At 56.4% G+C, this 24402-nt stretch overlaps 4 non-coding genes across 4 annotated transcripts; all 4 read left to right on the forward strand.

Moving 5' to 3' along the window:
- The first annotated feature begins 91 nt into the window (after positions 1-91).
- Positions 92-163, forward strand: TRNAA-CGC (transfer RNA alanine (anticodon CGC)). The gene has a single exon. It is a non-coding gene; the product is annotated as a tRNA-Ala (tRNA).
- Positions 164-641: 478 nt separating this feature from the next.
- On the forward strand, positions 642-713 carry TRNAA-UGC (transfer RNA alanine (anticodon UGC)). The gene has a single exon. It is a non-coding gene; the product is annotated as a tRNA-Ala (tRNA).
- Positions 714-7770: 7057 nt separating this feature from the next.
- Positions 7771-7842, forward strand: TRNAA-UGC (transfer RNA alanine (anticodon UGC)). The gene has a single exon. It is a non-coding gene; the product is annotated as a tRNA-Ala (tRNA).
- A 1406-nt stretch (positions 7843-9248) lies between these two features.
- On the forward strand, positions 9249-9320 carry TRNAA-UGC (transfer RNA alanine (anticodon UGC)). Its single transcript has one exon. It is a non-coding gene; the product is annotated as a tRNA-Ala (tRNA).
- The last annotated feature ends 15082 nt before the right edge of the window (positions 9321-24402 follow it).

Consider the following 24402-nt stretch of genomic DNA (forward strand, 5'->3'; position numbering starts at 1 on the left):
TCCGAGTAGATTCTTCAACTCCGGCCATGACCCCGATAGCCCCCGTACACAACGTGGTCACGTTACTGGGATCAGACTGAGCCAGTGTGGTGGGGATATAGCTCAGTGGTAGAGCGCACGCTTCGCATGTGTGAGGTCCCGGGTTCAATCCCCGGCATCTCCATGTCCGCAGCTTTTATTTAATTCATGTTTCCAACACAGGTTGAATTTCAAAATGAATTGTCTGTGCACGTTAACTTTCGTAAATATTACCCTAGATGAACGAAATCTTAGGATTAATGTATGTTAATTTACCGAACTTGCTATTTTTTATAACTCACGATGTACACAGTGATCAAATGGTTTACTTAAACATTTGGAGATGAAAACAAGTGCTTTAAAGTATCCAGAACACTTTTTTTCCGAATTAAATACTTCCAATAATAAATAAATTGGGAAAGCATTATAGTATCCATCCACATGAATTCTAGTTATTTCTTTCAGTTTAAAAGAAACACATTTTGCTTGGACCCTGTGCAGACTCGATGGGTACAAGTCCCAGGGCCAACATGAGAGTGAGTGGGTGACAAGAGAGAGAAAGAAGCTGATGACGAAGTTTCACCCCATACCTAGGTGGAACTGCGCCCAGGTAGAACCGGAATGGGGATGTAGCTCAGTGGTAGAGTGCACGCTTTGCATGTGTGAGTCCCCGGGTTCAATCCCCGGCATCTCCACGCAGTGACATTTTGCCAGTGATCAATTTTACTCGAAGGAACATGCGTGGCCTGGACAAAACGCCAACTTGTTTTGATTCGTTATCATTGCTGAGCACAGATCCAGAAGCCCAACATGTCATCCGTTCAGCAATGAACAGCACTACAATCAAGTACACAGCTTTTATTTAATTCATGTTTACAACAAAGGTTGAATTCCAAAATGAATTGTCTGTGTCCATGTGTAATGCGAGCATAAACGGGCTCGTGGGAGGAGTTAGGGTCACGTGGGGAGAGGGAGAGCTTTTAAGGGCAGGAACCGGAAAGGCTGGAGGAGAGTGTGCGAATAAAGACAGGAGGAGGCCACGCAGGGCAGGAGGAGGAAAGTGATCGCCACAGGTCTGGACTCGGCACCGTTGGCCAGCGGTGTCCAGGCACGGAGGAGACGGAGAGCCAGCAGCGGGGCTGCATAGTGAGCAGCCGTGGGGCTGCAGGTCGGAGGCAGAGAGGCTGAGTGAAGAACCATGGGGCTGCATAGTGAGCCAGCAGCAAGTCTGCAGCGGTGGGGCTGCCGAGCGGGAGACGGAGTTGTACGAACCAATAAAGGACAACGGAGACAGACCCAGTGCAAGAGTACTTTATTACACTGGTGTCAGAAGTGAAACGGCATGTCAAAACAGCTCAGAAGAAAGAATACCATCGTTGGCGCTGCCAACGATGGAGGGAGAAATCGACGCGGGAACGAGTGGTGGCCCGGGGGTGCAAGAGGTCACCGCTTCGGTGGATCCGCCCGCGCCGGGGGACGCTGACCAGCGATGGAGACAGATGGCGGCCCAGCTGGAGACTTTGAAGACCGTCTTGGCGCAACTGTGCGACCTCGTCACGCCGGCGACGGGTTCGGGGAGGCCCGGGGGTGACCAACAAACCAGGGCCTTGCCTGCGCCGCCAGCGCCCTCCGCCACGCGGCACGAGGACGCCCTTTTGGGCGTGGCAGGGGAAGAACCGCGGGAAGCCGCCATCTTGCGCCCTCCGAGGCGGCAAGCCGCCATCTTTGACACGTTGCGTTGTGACGCCATCTTGAACATGCCACGCGACGCGCCGTAAGCGGAGGACAGCGGAGCGAGGACCCATGGCCGTCACTTGACAACAGTTAAATAATTTTCAATTGGAGGCGACTGGAGTGCATTCGCCTGCCGATTTTTGGCGGCGGTACGCTCCGCCAGATAGACTGACGCAGAGGCCCTGGAAGTTCTGCCAACTCTTCTAGACGATGAGTCGGTCAGATTTTTCCGTTCCATCAAGGCCGAGAAGAAGACACTGAGAGGGGTTTTTGACGAGATGGCGGATGCGTACGAGCCACCGAATGACGCTGACCGACGATTCATTCAGCGCCAGCGGGCACCCGAAGAGTCGCCGGTGGCATACAGGGGTGCTGTCCTGGAATTGGCCATGGCCGCATACCCTGAGACGGAGCCTGACCTATTGGAACCCCTTATTTTGGGCAAAATGCTTGAGCTGTCGAGAGATTTGGGGATCCCTATGCCGGTGTGCGGCCATGAGAAGTTGACGTCTCGGGCTGCTGCGAAGTGTTTGGATGCCCAGTTTAATCTGCGCCGTTGGAAGCAGGTGACAGCGTGGATGGGGGGGCCCATCGTGGAAGGGGGTGCCGCGGGTTGGGATCCCAAGAAGGCGGTGTACGTTCCTGACGGGGGGGGCCCGCAGGAATTGACGGCCGCCTCTGCGCAGTGGCCTGCCCGCGGAGGGCCGGGGCCGCGATCTGCGCCGCCGACGCGGGAGCGTCGGGATAGGGGAAGTGCTGTGCGTCGTAATGACGTCGAGTGTTTCCGCTGCGGTCGCAAAGGCCACTTCGCCAGGGATTGCTGGGGCCGTATCCCAGGGCCGCCTCAGCAGGAGGCCTCGACCACAGACGTGCCGCGGAAGGACCCTCCTGGACAGGCAAGTCGGTGCGCACCAGACACCCGGCAAGGCTTGGCACCTCATTCATCACCGTTGCCGCGCGATCCGGGTGTCGTTAACAACGGGAGGCCGCCGACTGGCCTATGTCGCTCGGTAACGCAGTGGCGTAAATTGGCACGGCGGGTTGTTGCGGCCGCTACTGGTTCGTCCACTGTGCCGGGTTCTATACAAGGGGTCGACGTGCGCATTTTAGTGGACTCCGGTGCGTCCGCGACGATTATATTGGATGTCATTTTCCATCTGTTGGGCATCCCGCCAGACGCAGTGTGCCCGGTTTACGATTCCTGTGTAGCAGCGAACGGGGGGAGTATGGGCATTGTGGGCCAGGTGGACGCCAATATATCCATCGGGGGGTGTCGGCCTCGGGAACTGTGTTGATTTCGAGGTCCCTTGCGGTTCCGTGTTTGTTGGGAACTGATTTTCTGGCCAAAATGCCCATTCTAATAAGAGTTAATCAAAATTGCATTGAATTACCGGGGGGTCGAAAAATTACATTTTTGCCATCGCCCTGGGGGCGACCCGCTCCGGTCTGCCAGGTGCAGGCGCTGTCCGAAGTATCTGTTGACATTCCACCTGGTTCACAGATGCTTATCCCCCTGCGATATCAGAAACCAGTGCCTGGTCGGGAAGAAGCGCCTGGGGTTTTGTTATCGCCCTCCGCAACCATAACGGGCGGATCGGCGCTGGTCGGAGCGCAAACTATTATCCGGCCGGACCAGCGGCCGTTTTTGCAGGTGCTTAATGGGAGTACGGAGAATGTTTGCGTGCCAGCCGGAACGGTCGTGGCCCATGCCAAAACAGCGTTCACGGCCCAGGACGATCTGGGCCGCCGGGATGTGGTTGCCGGAGTTTCGGGCCCTGCGGGCCAAGATGATCGCTGGGTCGCCGAATTGTGCGGCGAAAATTCATCCCTGACCGGGGAACAGCGATCCGCGCTTGGCGCGCTATTGTTGAGTTATTCCGATGTGTTTAGCTCCGACGATTTGGACTTGGGACACACCTCCCTGCTTTCCCATCATATTGACACGGGGGATGCTGCTCCGATTCGGTTGAACTTGCATCGGATGAGCCCGGCGGAGCGAGACCATGTTCGTGGAGCAGTGGATGACATGCTGGCTGCGGACTAATATCTCCGTCTAACAGCCCATGGGGCGCGCCTGTAGTCTTGGTCAAAAAGAAAGATGGCAAATTGCGATTTTGCGTCGATTTTCGCAAATTAAACAAAGTGTCCGTGGCGGATGCGTACCCTCTGCCGCGTATGGATGATTCCCTCGATGCCTTGTCGGGGGCGAAGTTCTTTTCGATGCTGGATCTCTCTTCGGGATTCTGGCAGCTTCCCCTCGATGAGTCCTCGCGGGAAAAGACTGCTTTCCGTACGCCGCAGGGCCTATTTCAATTTAATTGTCTTCCGATGGGGTTGAATGCTGCCCCCGCCACATTTCAGAGGTTGATGGAGCTGGTATTAACGGGGTTGCAGTGGGAGACATGTCTGATATATTTAGACGATATCATCGTCTTTAGCCGCACATTTGACGAACATCTACAGAGACTGGAGGCGGTGTTCGCCAGGATGCGCTCCTCCAATCTGAAATTTAAACCTAAGAAATGTCACCTATTGCAACGGTCCGTGCGCTATTTGGGACATATAGTCAGTGCTGACGGGGTTGCCACGGATCCGGAGAACATGGTGTGCGTCCGCAACTGGCCAACCCCGGCCACGGTGGAGGATGTGCATCGCTTCTTGGGGTTTGCCTCATATTATCGTAGGTTCGTTCCCAATTTTGCAACGATCGCTAGGCCTCTGCACCTCCTTACGGGTAAAGGACGGAAATTCAGTTGGGGACCGCCAGAGGAGGCGGCGTTTAAGGGCCTGCGCGATCGTTTGGCAACGGCGCCAACATTGGACTATCACGATTTTGATGACCCCTTCATTCTGGACACGGACGCGAGTGACACGGGCATTGGGGCCGTTCTGTCACAGTCCAAAGGGGGTGTGGAACGCGTGGTGGCGGCCGGTAGCCGCGTCTTGTCCCCCTCGGATACCCGCTACTGCGTCACTCGCCGTGAACTTTTGGCCATTGTCTATTTTCTCCGGCAATTTCGGCCGTATCTCTACGGCCGTTCGTTTATTGTGCGCACGGATCATGCGGCTTTACAATATGCTCTGAGGGTAGACCAACCATCTGGCCAGCTGGCACGATGGTTGGACACTCTGCAGGAGTTTTCCTTCCAAATTCAACATCGGAAGGGGGCGCGTCACGCGAATGCGGACGCGCTCTCCAGGTTACCGCAAGGATCCCCTTGCGCTTGCGCGTCAGGTACGCATAGGTGTACCCGACCCAGCAGCCCCCTCGGCCTATTGCGTTAGCGGTCGAGGTGCCTGAGGCTCCAGTGTGCCCGGGACCGGCCGATGGGGTTCTGAACCTTCCACGAGCAGTGTGGATTCGTGAACAAATGCTTGACGACTCGTTGGGGACCCTGCGAAGTCGGGCTGCAAAGGGAGGGGGGGGACTGGTTTCCGGGGGGACGCCGGGGGCCGCTCTCCGCGACGGACTGCTGATGTGGAGGGAGGGGTTACATGATCGCTGGCGTCTGGTTGTACCGTCGTCGTTACGGTACGAATTGATTAGGACTCTGCATTGCGACACGCTATTACACCTGGGGGTGCAGAAAACCTTTTGACGTTGCAGCGAGACTACTTCTGGCACGGCATGACGACGGATGTCGTCGGGCACGTTCGCGCATGTCCCGAGTGTGCCCGGCGGAAGCCGTCTAAACACCCACATGTGCCGCCGATACAGTCTATACAAGTGTCTCGAGTTAACGAGTTGGTGGCGTTGGATATTTTGGGACCCTTCCCGCCATCCGCTAAGGGTAATAAATACTTGCTAGTTGGGGTGGAGTATCTCTCCTGCTGGCCGATGGCCTGGCCCTTGCCCGACCAGTCGGCGGCGTCCATTATGGACGCCTTTCTATTTGGATATGTCATGGACAAAGGGGCGCCGGAGAGGCTGCTCACGGATCAGGGCCGGAATTTTTCTTCTAAATTGTTGGGGGAGGTGTGTGCTGCTCTGGGGACCAAAAAAATCCGGACATCCCCCTACCACCTGCAGACGGATGGCATGGTGGAACGACTGAATCGGACGCTGTCAGCCATGCTGTGTCACACGGTTAATGAGAAGCAAGCTGACTGGGATTTGCACATCCCTAGGGTGCTCTCGGCATACCGGATGACGCCTCACGCGTCCACAGGATATTCTCCGTTTTTTCTCATGTACGGTCGCGAAAACGTGCCGCCAATGGATGTGCAGTTGGGAACGGGAGTGAGAGGACCTACTAAGCCTCTCCCCGATTACATTCAGGACGCCGTTCGCCGCATCGCTGAGGCGCGGGAGGGGGCCAGAGTGGCTACTGCCAAAACCCAGGCCCGAAACGAACGTTGCGCTCGACGCTCGAAGGGGAAGTGCCTTTGGAAGGTGGGGGACATGGCTTGGCTGCATTGCCCGCAGGTACGAGCAGGAACCTCCCCTAAATTGCATAAACCATGGCAGGGGCCTGTTAGGCTCATTGAGGTTCCTAACCCGCAGTCCGCGCGCGTTTGGTTCGGATCTCGGCGCTGGTACATCCATACGTCTTGCTTGAAACCATACGTGGCCCCTCGAACGGATGCGTCATCTCCTGATGTTGCCTTGCCGGTGTCTGTTGCTGCCGACGCACCCTTGCCTGTGCCTGTTGACCCTGCAAGAGCGCCTGTCGTGCCTTCTACAGACAAACCGGCCGTGACACTGCAGGAGGCAGCGGACTCTGCTCTGGGTGGGCCTACCACGGCTGCGGGGACACCTGACCCCGCCGCCCCTCCAACCCCACCACAGACACGGTTGCGGGACACTCCGGACTCTAGTCCTTCGGGGGAACGGGACCTTGGCTTTGGCGGGCCTCCAATAGCGACAGGCGGTTTTGATCCTGTCGCTCCTAAAACCCCATCGCGTTCTCGGTCTGCAGGGGGGCCGCCGCTCGTCCGGGACGGGCCGGCGACCCGCACGCGTTCGAAATCCCTTTCTTTTCGTTGATTGTTGTTCTCGTTCTTGTTGTTATTGTTATATTCGTTATATTCTCCGTTGTCCGTTCACGGCTGATGGTTGGTGGTCGCTCGCATTACTTGTTCTGTTTCAGCCGAGGACGGCTGGAATTTTCTCTACGGGGGAGGGTGGTGTAATGCGAGCGTAAACGGGCTCGCGGGATGTGACGTAACAGGTGGGAGGAGTTAGGGTCACGTGGGGAGAGGGAGAGCTTTTAAGGGCAGGAACCGGAAAGGCTGGAGGAGAGTGTGGGAATAAAGACAGGAGGAGGCCACGCAGGGCAGGAGGAGGAAAGTGGCGTGATCGCCACAGGTCGGGACTCGGCACCGTTGGCCAGCGGTGTCCGGGCACGGAGGAGACGGAGAGCCAGCAGCGGGGCTGCAAAGTGAGCAGCCGTGGGGCTGCAGGTCGGAGGCAGAGAGGCTGAGTGAAGAGCCAGCAGCGGGGCTGCATAGTGAGCCAGCAGCAAGTCTGCAGGAGCGACGGCAGCAGTGGGGCTGCCGAGCGGGAGACGGAGGAGACTCTGAGCGAGACGCCGTGCGGGCAAAGTTGTACGGACCAATAAAGAACAACGGAGTCCTTTATTACACATGCCCCTGTAATAAGGGTGCACGTTAACTTTCGTAAATATTACCCTGGATGAACGAAACCTTAGGATTAATGTGTTTAATTTACGTAACTTTCTAATTTTGTTACTCACGATATACACAGTGATCAAATGGTTTACTTAAACATTTGGAGATGAAAACAAGTGCTTAAAAGTATCCAGAACACTTTTATTTCCGAATTAAATACTTCCAATAATAAATAAATTGGGAAAGCATTATAGTATCCATCCACATGTATTCTAGTTATTTCTTTCAGTTTAAAAGAAACACATTTTGCTTGGACTCTGTGCAGACTCGATGGGTACAAGTCCCAGGGCCAACATGAGAGTGAGTGGGTGACAAGAGAGAGAAAGAAGCTGAAGACGAAGTTTCACCCCATACCTAGGTGGAACTGCGCCCAGGAAAAGCTGGAAAGGGGATGTAGCTCAGTGGTAGAGCGCACGCTTTGCATGTGTGAGGCCCCGGGTTCAATCCCCGGCATCTCCACGAAGTGACATTTTGCCAGTGGCCAATTTTACTCGAAGGAACATGCGTGGCCTGGACAAAACGCCAACTTATTTTGATTCGTTATCATTGCTGAGCACAGATCCAGAAGCCCAACATGTCATCCGTTCAGCAATGAACAGCACTATAATCAAGTTGTCGTCGATTAGAGTTAACACATTTACGGAACTTAGCAAGGTTATTAGACTTGATACCGGATGGACTTCTAAATTTGAGCAGTGCGTGGAATAAGCTGATAGAAAAGTGTTGTGACCTGCCGAGTGGTGGTCGAACGGAGTATGTGAGACGAAAATCAGTCTGGAGTCCTCATGGCAAAAGGATAACTCAACGAGTGGAATTATATCAGGATACTTGGGAAAAATGTTTTATAAGTGGAGAGGTAAATTATGCATAGGTAATTGAATGGGAAATCAACTTGTGATTTGAAGAAAAAATATGATCGTTGAATTTTTACCAAAACACTAAAGACCCAGATGGGACTCGAACCCACAATCCCCAGCTCCAGAAGCTGGTGCCTTATCCATTAGGCCACTGTGCCACATTCATCGAGCCCTGTGTTCTTTGTGATGACCCCTAATGTGGATGAGATGTCACATTCAAGGTACTCAGAAGTAGCCCAGGTAATGCTTGCTTCCAAGTGCCGCTATCTATCACACGGGAAAAGGAAAAGATCTGCGAGATTTCCGAGTACAGTAATCCCTCGCCACTTCGCGGTTCAAGTTTCGTGGCCTCAGTGCATCGCGGATTTTTCAAAAATATTCATCGAAAAATAAAAATTCAAAAATACCGCCATATCGGCAGCCGTATTGCGGAAAGCAGCGTTGTTTCATCGTGATGCGCGAGAGAAACAGTTTCCAAGGATGCCAGACAAAGAAAGAAACTCTCTCAGAGGCTTTGTACATACCCACGGGCACTCAGACAAGGCACGTGATTGGTTCCCGGCGCGAGATCGACGAATGAGAGCACGAGTGGATGTATCCCGTGAGCTGATTGGCTGCGCATCATCGTTGTCATCGTCGTCATCATTACTGGAGTCAAGTCTCAAGATACTACTGTCATTGGTGAGTGTAGAACACCATAATACGTATCGTATGAGAGAGAGAGTGAATGTATAATATTAAGGTTTTATAATTAAATAGATTTAAGTAAAATATATATAAAGTATAAATAGACATATTTTAAACATTCTGGTACCCACACACACATATACGGAAATTCCTAGGGGGCCAATCCTACTTCGCGTATTTTCACCTATGTTGAGGGGTTCCGGTCCCCATTAACCACGATAAACGAGGGATCACTGTAGATTCTTCAACTCAGGCCATGACCCCGAAAGCCCCCTTACACAACGAGGTCACGTTACTGGGATCAGACAGAGACAGTCTGGTGGGGATGTAGCTCAGTGGTAGAGCGCACGCTTTGCATGTGTGAGGCCCCGGATTCAATCCCTGGCATCTCCACGAAGTAACATTTTGCCAGTGGCCAATTTTACTCAAAGGAATATGCGTGGCCTGAACAAAACGCCAACTTATTTCATTCGTTATGATTGCTGAGCACAGATCCAGAAGCCCAACATGTCATCCGTTCAGCAATGAACAGCACTACAATCAAGTTGTCGTCGATTAGAGTTAACATATTTACGGAAATTAGCAAGGTTATTAGACTTGATACCGGAGGATGGACTTCTAAATTCGAGCAGTGCGTGGAAGAAGCTGATAGAAAAGTGTTGTGACCTGCCGCTGTGTGGTGGTCGAACGGAGTGGGTGAGACGAAAATCAGTCTGGAGTCCTCATGGCTGAAGGATAACTTAACGAGTTGAAACACATTCCAGCGGAGGGAGCTGGTAGGGACGTTGGGTTGCTCAGTCAATGGCCAGGGTCAATGACGGCGTGGTGTATTCCGCAAATATGGCCGACTGTGAGGGCGGGCACAAGGCGGCGTGAGTAAGTTAAACGTTGAGTTTTATAAGGGCACCATGGGGTGACTAGCCCCTCCCCACCCAGCCCCCCCCCACCCATTCTCTATACTTTTGAGGCATAAACAATGAGAAAATCACACTTACTACCCAGGAACAAAAATCGTGTTACATAGTGAATTATCGATCACACGTGGCTATGGATAAATTCGTATCAATATTGCTCTCTATTAGCCTGCATTGCGCTCGCTTTAAGCTCTGCCTCCCAGCGAGAGAGGCGAGGGGTTGAGTGAGTGGTGAGGGCTGAGTGAGTGGTGAGGGTTGAGTGAGTGGTGGGGGCTGAGTGAGTGGTGGGGGCTGAGTGAGTGGTGGGGGCTGAGTGAGTGGTGGGGGCTGAGTGAGTGGTGGGGGCTGAGTGAGTGGTGAGGGCTGAGTGAGTGGTGAGGGCTGAGTGAGTGGTGAGGGTTGAGTGAGTGGTGGGGGCTGAGTGAGTGGTGGGGGCTGAGCGAGTTGTGAGGGCTGAGTGAGTGGTGAGGGCTGAGTGAGTGGTGAGGGCTGAGTGAGTGGTGAGGGCTGAGTGAGTGGTGGGGGCTGAGTGAGTGGTGAGGGCTGAGTGAGTGGTGGGGGCTGAGTGAGTGGTGAGGGCTGAGTGAGTGGTGAGGGTTGAGTGAGTGGTGAGGGCTGAGTGAGTGGTGAGGGCTGAGTGAGTGGTGGGGGCTGAGTGAGTGGTGGGGGCTGAGTGAGGGGTGAGTGAGTGGTGAGGGCGGAGTGAGTGGTGGGGGCTGAGTGGTGGGGGCTGAGTGAGTGGTGGGGGCTGAGTGAGTGGTGGGGGCAGAGTGAGTGGTGGGGGCTGAGTGAGGGGTGAGGGCGGAGTGAGTGGTGAGGGCTGAGTGAGTGGTGAGTGGTGAGGGCTGAGTGAGTGGTGGGGGCTGAGTGAGTGGTGAGGGCTGAGTGAGTGGTGAGGGCTGAGTGAGTGGTGAGTGGTGAGGGCTGAGTGAGTGGTGGGGGCTGACTGAGTGGTGAGGGCTGAGTGAGTGGTGAGTGGTGAGGGCTGAGTGAGTGGTGAGGGCTGAGTGAGTGGTGGGGGCTGACTGAGTGGTGAGGGCTGAGTGAGTGGTGAGGGCTGAGTGAGTGGTGGGGGCTGACTGAGTGGTGAGGGCTGAGTGAGTGGTGAGTGGTGGGGGCTGAGTGAGTGGTGAGGGCTGAGTGAGTGGTGGGGGCTGACTGAGTGGTGAGGGCTGAGTGAGTGGTGGGGGCTGAGTGAGTGGTGAGTGGTGAGGGCTGAGTGAGTGGTTAGGGCTGAGTGAGTGGTGAGGGCTGAGTGAGTGGTGAGTGGTGAGGGCTGAGTGAGTGGTGGGGGCTGAGTGAGTGGAGAGGGCTGAGTGAGTGGTGGGGGCTGACTGAGTGGTGAGGGCTGAGTGAGTGGTGAGGGCTGAGTGAGTGGTGGGGGCTGACTGAGTGGTGAGGGCTGAGTGAGTGGTGGGGGCTGAGTGAGTCGTGGGGGCTGAGTGAGTGGTGAGGGCTGAGTGAGTGGTGAGGGCCGAGTGAGTGGTGAGGGCCGAGTGAGTGGTGGGGGCTGAGTGAGTGGTGAGGGCTGAGTGAGTGGTGAGCGCTGAGTGAGTGGTGAGGGCTGAGTGAGTGGTGAGGGCTGAGTGAGTGGTGAGGGCTGAGTGAGTGGTGAGGGCTGAGTGAGTGGTGAGTGGTGAGGGCTGAGTGAGTGGTGAGGGCTGAGTGAGTGGTGAGGGCTGAGTGAGTGGTGAGGGCTGAGTGAGTGGTGAGGGCTGAGTGAGTAGTGAGGGCTGAGTGAGTGGGGAGGGCTGAGTGAGTAGTGGGGGCTGACTGAGTGGTGAGGGCTGAGTGAGTGGTGAGTGGTGAGGGCTGAGTGAGTGGTGGGGGCTGAGTGAGTGGTGGGGGCTGAGTGAGTCGTGGGGGCTGAGTGAGTGGTGAGGGCTGAGTGAGTGGTGAGGGCTGAGTGAGTAGTGAGGGCTGAGTGAGTGGGGAGGGCTGAGTGAGTAGTGGGGGCTGACTGAGTGGTGAGGGCTGAGTGAGTGGTGAGGGCTGAGTGAGTGGTGAGGGCTGAGTGAGTGGTGAGGGTTGAGTGAGTGGTGAGGGCTGAGTGAGGGGTGAGGGCTGAGTGAGTGGTGAGGGCTGAGTGAGTGGTGAGGGCTGAGTGGTGGGGGCTGAGTGAGTGGTGAGGGCTGAGTAAGTGGTGAGGGCTGAGTGAGTGGTGAGGGCTGAGTGAGTCGTGGGGGCTGAGTGAGTGGTGAGGGCTGAGTGAGTGGTGAGGGCCGAGTGAGTGGTGAGGGCCGAGTGAGTGGTGGGGGCTGAGTGAGTGGTGAGGGCTGAGTGAGTGGTGAGGGCTGAGTGAGTGGTGAGGGCTGAGTGAGTGGTGAGGGCTGAGTGAGTGGTGAGGGCTGAGTGAGTGGTGAGTGGTGAGGGCTGAGTGAGTGGTGAGGGCTGAGTGAGTGGTGAGGGCTGAGTGAGTGGTGAGGGCTGAGTGAGTAGTGAGGGCTGAGTGAGTGGGGAGGGCTGAGTGAGTGGTGAGGGCTGAGTGAGTGGTGAGGGCTGAGTGAGTGGTGAGGGCTGAGTGAGTAGTGAGGGCTGAGTGAGTGGGGAGGGCTGAGTGAGTAGTGGGGGCTGACTGAGTGGTGAGGGCTGAGTGAGTGGTGAGTGGTGAGGGCTGAGTGAGTGGTGGGGGCTGAGTGAGTGGTGGGGGCTGAGTGAGTGGTGGGGGCTGAGTGAGTGGTGAGGGCTGAGTGAGTGGTGAGGGCTGAGTGAGTAGTGAGGGCTCAGTGAGTGGGGAGGGCTGAGTGAGTAGTGGGGGCTGACTGAGTGGTGAGGGCTGAGTGAGTGGTGGGGGCTGAGTGAGTGGTGGGGGCTGAGTGAGTGGTGGGGGCTGAGTGAGTGGTGAGGGCTGAGTGAGTGGTGAGTGGTGAGGGCTGAGTGAGTGGTGGGGGCTGAGTGAGTGGTGAGGGCTGAGTGAGTGGTGGGGGCTGACTGAGTGGTGAGGGCTGAGTGAGTGGTGGGGGCTGAGTGAGTGGTGGGGGCTGAGTGAGTGGTGGGGGCTGAGTGAGTGGTGAGGGCTGAGTGAGTGGTGAGGGCTGAGTGAGTGGTGAGGGCTGAGTGAGGGGTGAGGGCTGCGTGAGTGGTGAGTGAGTGGTGAGTGAGTGGTGAGGGCTGAGTGAGTGGTGAGGGCTGAGTGATGGGTGAGGGTTGAGTGAGTGGTGAGGGCTGAGTGAGTGGTGAGGGTTGAGTGAGTGGTGGGGGCTGAGTGAGTGGTGAGGGCTGAGTGAGTGGTGGGGGCTGAGTGAGGGGTGAGGGCTGAGTGAGTGAGTGGTGAGGACTGAGTGAGTGGTGAGGGCTGAGTGACGGGTGAGGGTTGAGTGAGTGGTGAGTGAGTGGTGGGGGCTGAGTGAGTGGTGAGTGAGTGGTGAGGGCTGAGTGAGTGAGTGGTGAGTGGTGAGGGCTGAGTGAGTGGTGAGTGAGTGGTGAGGGCTGAGTGAGTGGTGGGGGCTGAGTGAGTGGTGGGGGCTGAGTGAGGGGTGAGGGCTCAGTGAGTGGTGGGGGCTGAGTGAGTGGTGAGGGCTGAGTGAGTGGTGAGGGCTGAGTGAGAGGTGAGGGCTGAGTGAGTGGTGAGGGCTGAGTGAGTGGTGAGTGAGTGGTGAGGGCTGAGTGAGTGGTGAGGGCTTAGTGAGTGGTGAGGGCTGAGTGAGTGGTGGGGGCTGAGTGAGTGGTGGGGGCTGAGTGAGTGGTGGGGCCTGAGTGAGGGGTGAGTGAGTGGTGAGGGCTGAGTGAGTGGTGAGGGCTGAGTGAGTGGTGGGGGCTGAGTGAGTGGTGGGGGTGAGTGAGTGGTGGGGGCTGAGTGAGTGGTGGGGGAGAGTGAGTGGTGAGGGCTGAGTGAGTGGTGAGGGCTGAGTGAGTGGTGAGGGCTGAGTGAGTGGTGAGGGCTGAGTGAGTGGTGGGGGCTGAGTGAGTGGTGAGGGCTGAGTGAGTGGTGAGTGAATGGTGAGGGCTGAGTGAGTGGTGGGGGCTGAGTGAGTGGTGAGGGCTGAGTGAGTGGTGAGGGCTCAGTGAGTGGTGGGGGCTGAGTGAATGGTGAGGGCTGAGTGAGTGGTGGGGGCTGAGTGAGGGGTGAGTGAGTGGTGAGGGCTGAGTGAGTGGTGAGGGCTGAGTGAGTGGTGGGGGCTGAGTGAGTGGTGGGGGTGAGTGAGTGGTGGGGGCTGAGTGAGTGGTGGGGGTGAGTGAGTGGTGAGGGCTGAGTGAGTGGTGAGGGCTGAGTGAGTGGTGAGGGCTGAGTGAGTGGTGAGTGGTGAGGGCTGAGTGAGTGGTGGGGGCTGAGTGAGTGGTGAGGGCTGAGTGAGTGGTGAGTGAATGGTGAGGGCTGAGTGAGTGGTGGGGGCTGAGTGAGTGGTGAGGGCTGAGTGAGTGGTGAGGGCTTAGTGAGTGGTGGGGGCTGAGTGAGTGGTGAGGGCTGAGTGAGTGGTGAGGACTGAGTGAGTGGTGAGGGCTGAGTGAGTGGTGAGGGCTGAGTGACGGGTGAGTGTTGAGTGAGTGGTGAGGGCTGAGTGAGTGGTGAGGGTTGAGTGAGTGGTGGGGGCTGAGTGAGTGGTGAGGGCTGAGTGAGTGGTGGGGGCTGAGTGAGGGGTGAGGGCTGAGTGAGTGAGTGGTGAGGGCTGAGTGAGTGGTGAGGGCTGAGTGACGGGTGAGGGTTGAGTGAGTGGTGAGTGAGTGCTGGGGGCTGAGTGAGTGGTGAGTGAGTGGTGAGGGCTGAGTGAGTGAGTGAGTGGTGAGTGGTGAGGGCTGAGTGAGTGGTGAGTGAGTGAGTGGTGAGGGCTGAGTGAGTGAGTGGCGAGTGGTGAGGGCTGAGTGAGTGAGTGGTGAGGGCTGAGTGAGTGGTGAGTGGTGAGTGAGTGGTGAGGGCTGAGTGAGTGGTGAGTGAGTGGTGAGTGAGTGGTGAGTGAGTGAGTGGTGAGTGGTGAGTGAGTGGTGAGTGAGTGAGTGGTGAGTGAGTGGTGAGGGCTGAGTGAGTGGTGAGTGAGTGGTGAGTGAGTGAGTGGTGAGTGAGTGGTGAGGGCTGAGTGAGTGGTGAGGGCTGAGTGAGTGGTGATGGCTGAGTGAGTGGTGGGGGCTGACTGAGTGGTGAGGGCTGAGTGAGTGGTGGGGGCTGACTGAGTGGTGAGGGCTGAGTGAGTGGTGGGGGCTGAGTGAGTGGTGGGGGCTGAGTGAGTGGTGGGGGCTGAGTGAGTGGTGGGGGCTGAGTGAGGAGTGAGTGAGTGAGTGAGTGGTGAGGGCTGAGTGAGTGGTAGGGGCTGAGTGAGTGGTGAGGGCTGAGTGAGTGGTGAGGGCTGAGTGAGAGGTGGGGGCTGAGTGAGTGGTGAGGGCTGAGTGAGTGGTGAGGGCTGAGTGAGTGGTGAGGGCTGAGTGAGTGGTGGGGGCTGAGTGAGTGGTGAGGGCTGAGTGAGTGGTGGGGGCTGAGTGAGTGGTGAGGGCTGAGTGAGTGGTGAGGGTTGAGTGAGTGGTGAGGGCTGAGTGAGTGGTGAGGGCTGAGTGAGTGGTGGGGGCTGAGTGAGTAGTGGGGGCTGAGTGAGGGGTGAGTGAGTGGTGAGGGCGGAGTGAGTGGTGGGGGCTGAGTGGTGGGGGCTGAGTGAGTGGTGGGGGCTGAGTGAGTGGTGGGGGCTGAGTGAGTGGTGGGGGCTGAGTGAGGGGTGAGGGCGGAGTGAGTGGTGAGGGCTGAGTGAGTGGTGAGTGGTGAGGGCTGAGTGAGTGGTGGGGGCTGAGTGAGTGGTGAGGGCTGAGTGAGTGGTGAGGGCTGAGTGAGTGGTGAGTGGTGAGGGCTGAGTGAGTGGTGGGGGCTGACTGAGTGGTGAGGGCTGAGTGAGTGGTGAGTGGTGAGGGCTGAGTGAGTGGTGAGGGCTGAGTGAGTGGTGGGGGCTGACTGAGTGGTTAGGGCTGAGTGAGTGGTGAGGGCTGAGTGAGTGGTGGGGGCTGACTGAGTGGTGAGGGCTGAGTGAGTGGTGAGTGGTGGGGGCTGAGTGAGTGGTGAGGGCTGAGTGAGTGGTGGGGGCTGACTGAGTGGTGAGGGCTGAGTGAGTGGTGGGGGCTGAGTGAGTGGTGAGTGGTGAGGGCTGAGTGAGTGGTTAGGGCTGAGTGAGTGGTGAGGGCTGAGTGAGTGGTGAGTGGTGAGGGCTGAGTGAGTGGTGGGGGCTGAGTGAGTGGAGAGGGCTGAGTGAGTGGTGGGGGCTGACTGAGTGGTGAGGGCTGAGTGAATGGTGAGGGCTGAGTGAGTGGTGGGGGCTGACTGAGTGGTGAGGGCTGAGTGAGTGGTGGGGGCTGAGTGAGTCGTGGGGGCTGAGTGAGTGGTGAGGGCTGAGTGAGTGGTGAGGGCCGAGTGAGTGGTGAGGGCCGAGTGAGTGGTGGGGGCTGAGTGAGTGGTGAGGGCTGAGTGAGTGGTGAGCGCTGAGTGAGTGGTGAGGGCTGAGTGAGTGGTGAGGGCTGAGTGAGTGGTGAGGGCTGAGTGAGTGGTGAGGGCTGAGTGAGTGGTGAGTGGTGAGGGCTGAGTGAGTGGTGAGGGCTGAGTGAGTGGTGAGGGCTGAGTGAGTGGTGAGGGCTGAGTGAGTGGTGAGGGCTGAGTGAGTAGTGAGGGCTGAGTGAGTGGTGGGGGCTGAGTGAGTCGTGGGGGCTGAGTGAGTGGTGAGGGCTGAGTGAGTGGTGAGGGCTGAGTGAGTAGTGAGGGCTGAGTGAGTGGGGAGGGCTGAGTGAGTAGTGGGGGCTGACTGAGTGGTGGGGGCTGAGTGAGTGGTGAGGGCTGAGTGAGTGGTGGGGGCTGAGTGAGTGGTGGGGGCTGAGTGAGTGGTGGGGGCTGAGTGAGGAGTGAGTGAGTGAGTGAGTGGTGAGGGCTGAGTGAGTGGTAGGGGCTGAGTGAGTGGTGAGGGCTGAGTGAGTGGTGAGGGCTGAGTGAGAGGTGGGGGCTGAGTGAGTGGTGAGGGCTGAGTGAGTGGTGAGGGCTGAGTGAGTGGTGAGGGCTGAGTGAGTGGTGGGGGCTGAGTGAGTGGTGAGGGCTGAGTGAGTGGTGGGGGCTGAGTGAGTGGTGAGGGCTGAGTGAGTGGTGAGGGTTGAGTGAGTGGTGAGGGCTGAGTGAGTGGTGAGGGCTGAGTGAGTGGTGGGGGCTGAGTGAGTAGTGGGGGCTGAGTGAGGGGTGAGTGAGTGGTGAGGGCGGAGTGAGTGGTGGGGGCTGAGTGGTGGGGGCTGAGTGAGTGGTGGGGGCTGAGTGAGTGGTGGGGGCTGAGTGAGTGGTGGGGGCTGAGTGAGGGGTGAGGGCGGAGTGAGTGGTGAGGGCTGAGTGAGTGGTGAGTGGTGAGGGCTGAGTGAGTGGTGGGGGCTGAGTGAGTGGTGAGGGCTGAGTGAGTGGTGAGGGCTGAGTGAGTGGTGAGTGGTGAGGGCTGAGTGAGTGGTGGGGGCTGACTGAGTGGTGAGGGCTGAGTGAGTGGTGAGTGGTGAGGGCTGAGTGAGTGGTGAGGGCTGAGTGAGTGGTGGGGGCTGACTGAGTGGTTAGGGCTGAGTGAGTGGTGAGGGCTGAGTGAGTGGTGGGGGCTGACTGAGTGGTGAGGGCTGAGTGAGTGGTGAGTGGTGGGGGCTGAGTGAGTGGTGAGGGCTGAGTGAGTGGTGGGGGCTGACTGAGTGGTGAGGGCTGAGTGAGTGGTGGGGGCTGAGTGAGTGGTGAGTGGTGAGGGCTGAGTGAGTGGTTAGGGCTGAGTGAGTGGTGAGGGCTGAGTGAGTGGTGAGTGGTGAGGGCTGAGTGAGTGGTGGGGGCTGAGTGAGTGGAGAGGGCTGAGTGAGTGGTGGGGGCTGACTGAGTGGTGAGGGCTGAGTGAGTGGTGAGGGCTGAGTGAGTGGTGGGGGCTGACTGAGTGGTGAGGGCTGAGTGAGTGGTGGGGGCTGAGTGAGTCGTGGGGGCTGAGTGAGTGGTGAGGGCTGAGTGAGTGGTGAGGGCCGAGTGAGTGGTGAGGGCCGAGTGAGTGGTGGGGGCTGAGTGAGTGGTGAGGGCTGAGTGAGTGGTGAGCGCTGAGTGAGTGGTGAGGGCTGAGTGAGTGGTGAGGGCTGAGTGAGTGGTGAGGGCTGAGTGAGTGGTGAGGGCTGAGTGAGTGGTGAGTGGTGAGGGCTGAGTGAGTGGTGAGGGCTGAGTGAGTGGTGAGGGCTGAGTGAGTGGTGAGGGCTGAGTGAGTGGTGAGGGCTGAGTGAGTAGTGAGGGCTGAGTGAGTGGGGAGGGCTGAGTGAGTAGTGGGGGCTGACTGAGTGGTGAGGGCTGAGTGAGTGGTGAGTGGTGAGGGCTGAGTGAGTGGTGGGGGCTGAGTGAGTGGTGGGGGCTGAGTGAGTCGTGGGGGCTGAGTGAGTGGTGAGGGCTGAGTGAGTGGTGAGGGCTGAGTGAGTAGTGAGGGCTGAGTGAGTGGGGAGGGCTGAGTGAGTAGTGGGGGCTGACTGAGTGGTGAGGGCTGAGTGAGTGGTGAGGGCTGAGTGAGTGGTGAGGGCTGAGTGAGTGGTGAGGGTTGAGTGAGTGGTGAGGGCTGAGTGAGGGGTGAGGGCTGAGTGAGTGGTGAGGGCTGAGTGAGTGGTGAGGGCTGAGTGGTGGGGGCTGAGTGAGTGGTGAGGGCTGAGTAAGTGGTGAGGGCTGAGTGAGTGGTGAGGGCTGAGTGAGTCGTGGGGGCTGAGTGAGTGGTGAGGGCTGAGTGAGTGGTGAGGGCCGAGTGAGTGGTGAGGGCCGAGTGAGTGGTGGGGGCTGAGTGAGTGGTGAGGGCTGAGTGAGTGGTGAGGGCTGAGTGAGTGGTGAGGGCTGAGTGAGTGGTGAGGGCTGAGTGAGTGGTGAGGGCTGAGTGAGTGGTGAGGGCTGAGTGAGTGGTGAGGGCTGAGTGAGTAGTGAGGGCTGAGTGAGTGGGGAGTGCTGAGTGAGTGGTGAGGGCTGAGTGAGTGGTGAGGGCTGAGTGAGTGGTGAGGGCTGAGTGAGTAGTGAGGGCTGAGTGAGTGGGGAGGGCTGAGTGAGTAGTGGGGGCTGACTGAGTGGTGAGGGCTGAGTGAGTGGTGAGTGGTGAGGGCTGAGTGAGTGGTGGGGGCTGAGTGAGTGGTGGGGGCTGAGTGAGTGGTGGGGGCTGAGTGAGTGGTGAGGGCTGAGTGAGTGGTGAGGGCTGAGTGAGTAGTGAGGGCTCAGTGAGTGGGGAGGGCTGAGTGAGTAGTGGGGGCTGACTGAGTGGTGAGGGCTGAGTGAGTGGTGGGGGCTGAGTGAGTGGTGGGGGCTGAGTGAGTGGTGGGGGCTGAGTGAGTGGTGAGGGCTGAGTGAGTGGTGAGTGGTGAGGGCTGAGTGAGTGGTGGGGGCTGAGTGAGTGGTGAGGGCTGAGTGAGTGGTGGGGGCTGACTGAGTGGTGAGGGCTGAGTGAGTGGTGGGGGCTGAGTGAGTGGTGGGGGCTGAGTGAGTGGTGGGGGCTGAGTGAGTGGTGAGGGCTGAGTGAGTGGTGAGGGCTGAGTGAGTGGTGAGGGCTGAGTGAGGGGTGAGGGCTGCGTGAGTGGTGAGTGAGTGGTGAGTGAGTGGTGAGGGCTGAGTGAGTGGTGAGGGCTGAGTGATGGGTGAGGGTTGAGTGAGTGGTGAGGGCTGAGTGAGTGGTGAGGGTTGAGTGAGTGGTGGGGGCTGAGTGAGTGGTGAGGGCTGAGTGAGTGGTGGGGGCTGAGTGAGGGGTGAGGGCTGAGTGAGTGAGTGAGTGGTGAGGACTGAGTGAGTGGTGAGGGCTGAGTGACGGGTGAGGGTTGAGTGAGTGGTGAGTGAGTGGTGGGGGCTGAGTGAGTGGTGAGTGAGTGGTGAGGGCTGAGTGAGTGAGTGGTGAGTGGTGAGGGCTGAGTGAGTGGTGAGTGAGTGGTGAGGGCTGAGTGAGTGGTGGGGGCTGAGTGAGTGGTGGGGGCTGAGTGAGGGGTGAGGGCTCAGTGAGTGGTGGGGGCTGAGTGAGTGGTGAGGGCTGAGTGAGTGGTGAGGGCTGAGTGAGAGGTGAGGGCTGAGTGAGTGGTGAGGGCTGAGTGAGTGGTGAGTGAGTGGTGAGGGCTGAGTGAGTGGTGAGGGCTTAGTGAGTGGTGAGGGCTGAGTGAGTGGTGGGGGCTGAGTGAGTGGTGGGGGCTGAGTGAGTGGTGGGGCCTGAGTGAGGGGTGAGTGAGTGGTGAGGGCTGAGTGAGTGGTGAGGGCTGAGTGAGTGGTGGGGGCTGAGTGAGTGGTGGGGGTGAGTGAGTGGTGGGGGCTGAGTGAGTGGTGGGGGAGAGTGAGTGGTGAGGGCTGAGTGAGTGGTGAGGGCTGAGTGAGTGGTGAGGGCTGAGTGAGTGGTGAGGGCTGAGTGAGTGGTGGGGGCTGAGTGAGTGGTGAGGGCTGAGTGAGTGGTGAGTGAATGGTGAGGGCTGAGTGAGTGGTGGGGGCTGAGTGAGTGGTGAGGGCTGAGTGAGTGGTGAGGGCTCAGTGAGTGGTGGGGGCTGAGTGAATGGTGAGGGCTGAGTGAGTGGTGGGGGCTGAGTGAGGGGTGAGTGAGTGGTGAGGGCTGAGTGAGTGGTGAGGGTTGAGTGAGTGGTGGGGGCTGAGTGAGTGGTGGGGGTGAGTGAGTGGTGGGGGCTGAGTGAGTGGTGGGGGTGAGTGAGTGGTGAGGGCTGAGTGAGTGGTGAGGGCTGAGTGAGTGGTGAGGGCTGAGTGAGTGGTGAGTGGTGAGGGCTGAGTGAGTGGTGGGGGCTGAATGAGTGGTGAGGGCTGAGTGAGTGGTGAGTGAATGGTGAGGGCTGAGTGAGTGGTGGGGGCTGAGTGAGTGGTGAGGGCTGAGTGAGTGGTGAGGGCTTAGTGAGTGGTGGGGGCTGAGTGAGTGGTGAGGGCTGAGTGAGTGGTGAGGACTGAGTGAGTGGTGAGGGCTGAGTGAGTGGTGAGGGCTGAGTGACGGGTGAGTGTTGAGTGAGTGGTGAGGGCTGAGTGAGTGGTGAGGGTTGAGTGAGTGGTGGGGGCTGAGTGAGTGGTGAGGGCTGAGTGAGTGGTGGGGGCTGAGTGAGGGGTGAGGGCTGAGTGAGTGAGTGGTGAGGGCTGAGTGAGTGGTGAGGGCTGAGTGACGGGTGAGGGTTGAGTGAGTGGTGAGTGAGTGCTGGGGGCTGAGTGAGTGGTGAGTGAGTGAGTGGTGAGGGCTGAGTGAGTGAGTGAGTGGTGAGTGGTGAGGGCTGAGTGAGTGGTGAGTGAGTGAGTGGTGAGGGCTGAGTGAGTGGTGAGTGGTGAGTGAGTGGTGAGGGCTGAGTGAGTGGTGAGTGAGTGGTGAGTGAGTGGTGAGTGAGTGGTGAGTGGTGAGTGAGTGGTGAGTGAGTGAGTGGTGAGTGAGTGGTGAGGGCTGAGTGAGTGGTGAGTGAGTGGTGAGTGAGTGAGTGGTGAGTGAGTGGTGAGGGCTGAGTGAGTGGTGAGGGCTGAGTGAGTGGTGATGGCTGAGTGAGTGGTGGGGGCTGACTGAGTGGTGAGGGCTGAGTGAGTGGTGGGGGCTGACTGAGTGGTGAGGGCTGAGTGAGTGGTGGGGGCTGAGTGAGTGGTGGGGGCTGAGTGAGTGGTGGGGGCTGAGTGAGTGGTGGGGGCTGAGTGAGGAGTGAGTGAGTGAGTGAGTGGTGAGGGCTGAGTGAGTGGTAGGGGCTGAGTGAGTGGTGAGGGCTGAGTGAGTGGTGAGGGCTGAGTGAGAGGTGGGGGCTGAGTGAGTGGTGAGTGAGTGGTGAGGGCTGAGTGAGTGGTGGGGGCTGAGTGAGTGGTGAGTGCTGAGTGAGTGGTGGGGGCTGAGTGAGGGGTGAGGGCTGAGTGAGTGGTGAGGGCTGAGTGAGTGGTGAGGGCTGAGTGAGAGGTGGGGGCTGAGTGAGTGGTGAGTGAGTGGTGAGGGCTGAGTGAGTGGTGGGGGCTGAGTGAGTGGTGAGTGCTGAATGAGTGGTGGGGGCTGAGTGAGGGGTGAGGGCTGAGTGAGTGAGTGGTGAGGGCTGAGTGAGTGGTGAGGGCTGAGTGACGGTTGAGTGAGTGGTGAGTGAGTGGTGGGGGCTGAGTGAGTGGTGAGTGAGTGAGTGAGTGGTGAGGGCTGAGTGAGTGAGTGGTGAGTGGTGAGGGCTGAGTGAGTGGTGAGTGAGTGAGTGGTGAGGGCTGAGTGAGTGAGTGGTGAGTGGTGAGGGCTGAGTGAGTGGTGAGGGCTGAGTGAGTGAGTGGTGAGTGGTGAGTGAGTGGTGAGGGCTGAGTGAGTGGTGAGTAAGTGGTGAGTGAGTGAGTGGTGAGTGAGTGAGTGGTGAGTGAGTGGTGAGGGCTGAGTGAGTGGTGAGTGAGTGGTGAGTGAGTGAGTGGTGAGTGAGTGGTGAGTGAGTGAGTGGTGACTGAGTGGTGAGGGCTGAGTGAGTGCGTGGTGAGTGAGTGAGTGGTGAGTGAGTGGTGAGGTGTTATGACCTGCGAGCCTCACGCAGCCATCCCTCGCCACGTGACCTGCGAGGACCCCTCGTGACGCAGAATCGATTCGCTCGCCTGAGTCAAACCAATCGACCCCACGACGTTATTTATGTATTTATTATTCTTGCTATTGCTACTTCTACAATACCGTAGTCTTGCATAGCTGTCAACCCATTCGGTTTACCCGTATTGTTGTACAGGGAAATTGAGTTTGCAGGTCCATACGGCGTACAGCCGTTTCATTACGAGCAAAAAAAACCCCATACTTTTGTCTATACTCTTTGGTTCTTTCGGTAAAGTCACGTAGATGAAAAAAAGTAACTAAATTAAATCACTATTTCATTAATTAATTTGGTTCTTTTCATGTTATTTTATTATTATTTGTATTGTTCATCTACGTGACTTTGCCGAAATAACCAAATACAGTAGTATGGATTCCTGCAGTCACGAAAGCTTCAAATCCAGATTAAAACTTTTGTAAATTCGTTTGTGTTTCTCCCATGCGGTGGGACTTTGTAGGACGAACGTTGAGACCAACGAGATCTGAATTGGTCTGTGGTGAGTTAGGCAGCAGTGATAATAAGCGCTTGACGGCTGTGTTATTGATCCCCGAGATCGTGACGACACAAAGCACTCGTGTCCGATGCGGTTGAATTCGAGGCCTCTGTCAATGGACCAGACGCTCGGCCACTTCGTTGAGCTGTCGTTGTTGATGGCCAGGCCGCTTCTGAAAAATGAGTTCATACCTCGGTGGGCTTCTTTGCCTGGGCAGGATGGGGATGGTTTTATTATGTATGTTTTTGGGTGATTTGTTGACCTTTGTATTGGTTGTTGTTGTTGTAACGTTCTAAACCCGTGCCCCTACTGCACGTATGTGAACAAATAGCTTTGTAGGATTCCTCCAGTCATAAAAATGTCGACTCTGGATCTCCAGTAATAAGTAACAATAAATATTGACTTAAAGCTTTCGTGACTGCAGGAATTCATATTCTTTTCCTGATGACGACCGCTTGTGTTGCGATCGAAACGTTGTAGGTTTTCAGCGGTTTTACTCAACTTGATTTCTCTGTTTGTCGTGGTCAAATCTCGTAATCTAAATTTCCTCCACTTCCCGTTCTCCAAGCAATTCCACATTTTGCACACCTACTCAGCTCCGGTGACAATGCATGCCTGTATCAAAAGTGGCATCAATTAATCAATTAATTCGCTACTTTAAAGCAATTGACATTTTGTATGGACGCCTCGTTATTATTTATTTATATATTTGTGTGTCGGTCAAAAACGCCGCGGTCCCTAAACTATGGAATCGGCTCGCACAAAACGCAGACGCCGCGTGTATCTCAGGCGCCATTGACGTCCTTCTCGACGGTGAGTTCAACGAAATTGTTAATAAAACCGATGTTTAAAATTTTTTTTTTTTAAACGAGTTTATTTGTTATTAAATCATTTATATTAAGTTCACTTGCTTGCTTGCGCACTTACGACCGTGCAAATCTTTCGGTCGTTTTTTAACCCACTTCCCGTGATCCAATCGAGCTGACATTTTGCACACAGACTCGTTGTGCGTGACAATTTATTTTCGTGAAAATTTTTTTTCCATAACTTTACACTTTTTACGATTTTTTTTAATATTTAATTACCAATTGCTTAATGGTGGCAGGCAATCATCTGACCCATAGGTGGCAGCCATCTCAAGCCAGAGGACGAGATGACTCTAGCCGCCACGCATATAAAGGATTTATAGTGAAAAACTTTGTTTTTACGGGTTAATTTTTTTTTATTATTCTTTGAACCTATCTCCGTGACTTTACCGAAATACCCAAAGAAGAATAATAATAAGTCATAATTTTGATTCTATTTTGATTTAAAGCTTTCTTGACTGCAGGGATTCATATTATTGGTTCTTTCAGTAAAGTCACGTAGAAGGGAAATAATCAAATAAAAATATAATAAAATATATTTTTATTATATTAAATAATTGTTTTTTTTATTATTTCCTTTTTACGTGACTTTATTATATAAAATAAAAATATTATAAATAATATTTGTATTATTTAAAAAATTTCCTTCTACGTGACTTTGCCGAAAGAACCAAAAATACAATTTTGATTGTTTCGGAATCGAAGGAGAGTCGATCCACGTGCAGTGCACAAGTTGCGAATTGCGGAATCGCCTG

The sequence above is a fragment of the Lampetra planeri genome, chromosome 42 (genome assembly GCF_965212315.1).
Source record: "Lampetra planeri chromosome 42, kcLamPlan1.2.h2, whole genome shotgun sequence".
In the NCBI taxonomy this organism is placed as follows: domain Eukaryota; kingdom Metazoa; phylum Chordata; class Hyperoartia; order Petromyzontiformes; family Petromyzontidae; genus Lampetra; species Lampetra planeri.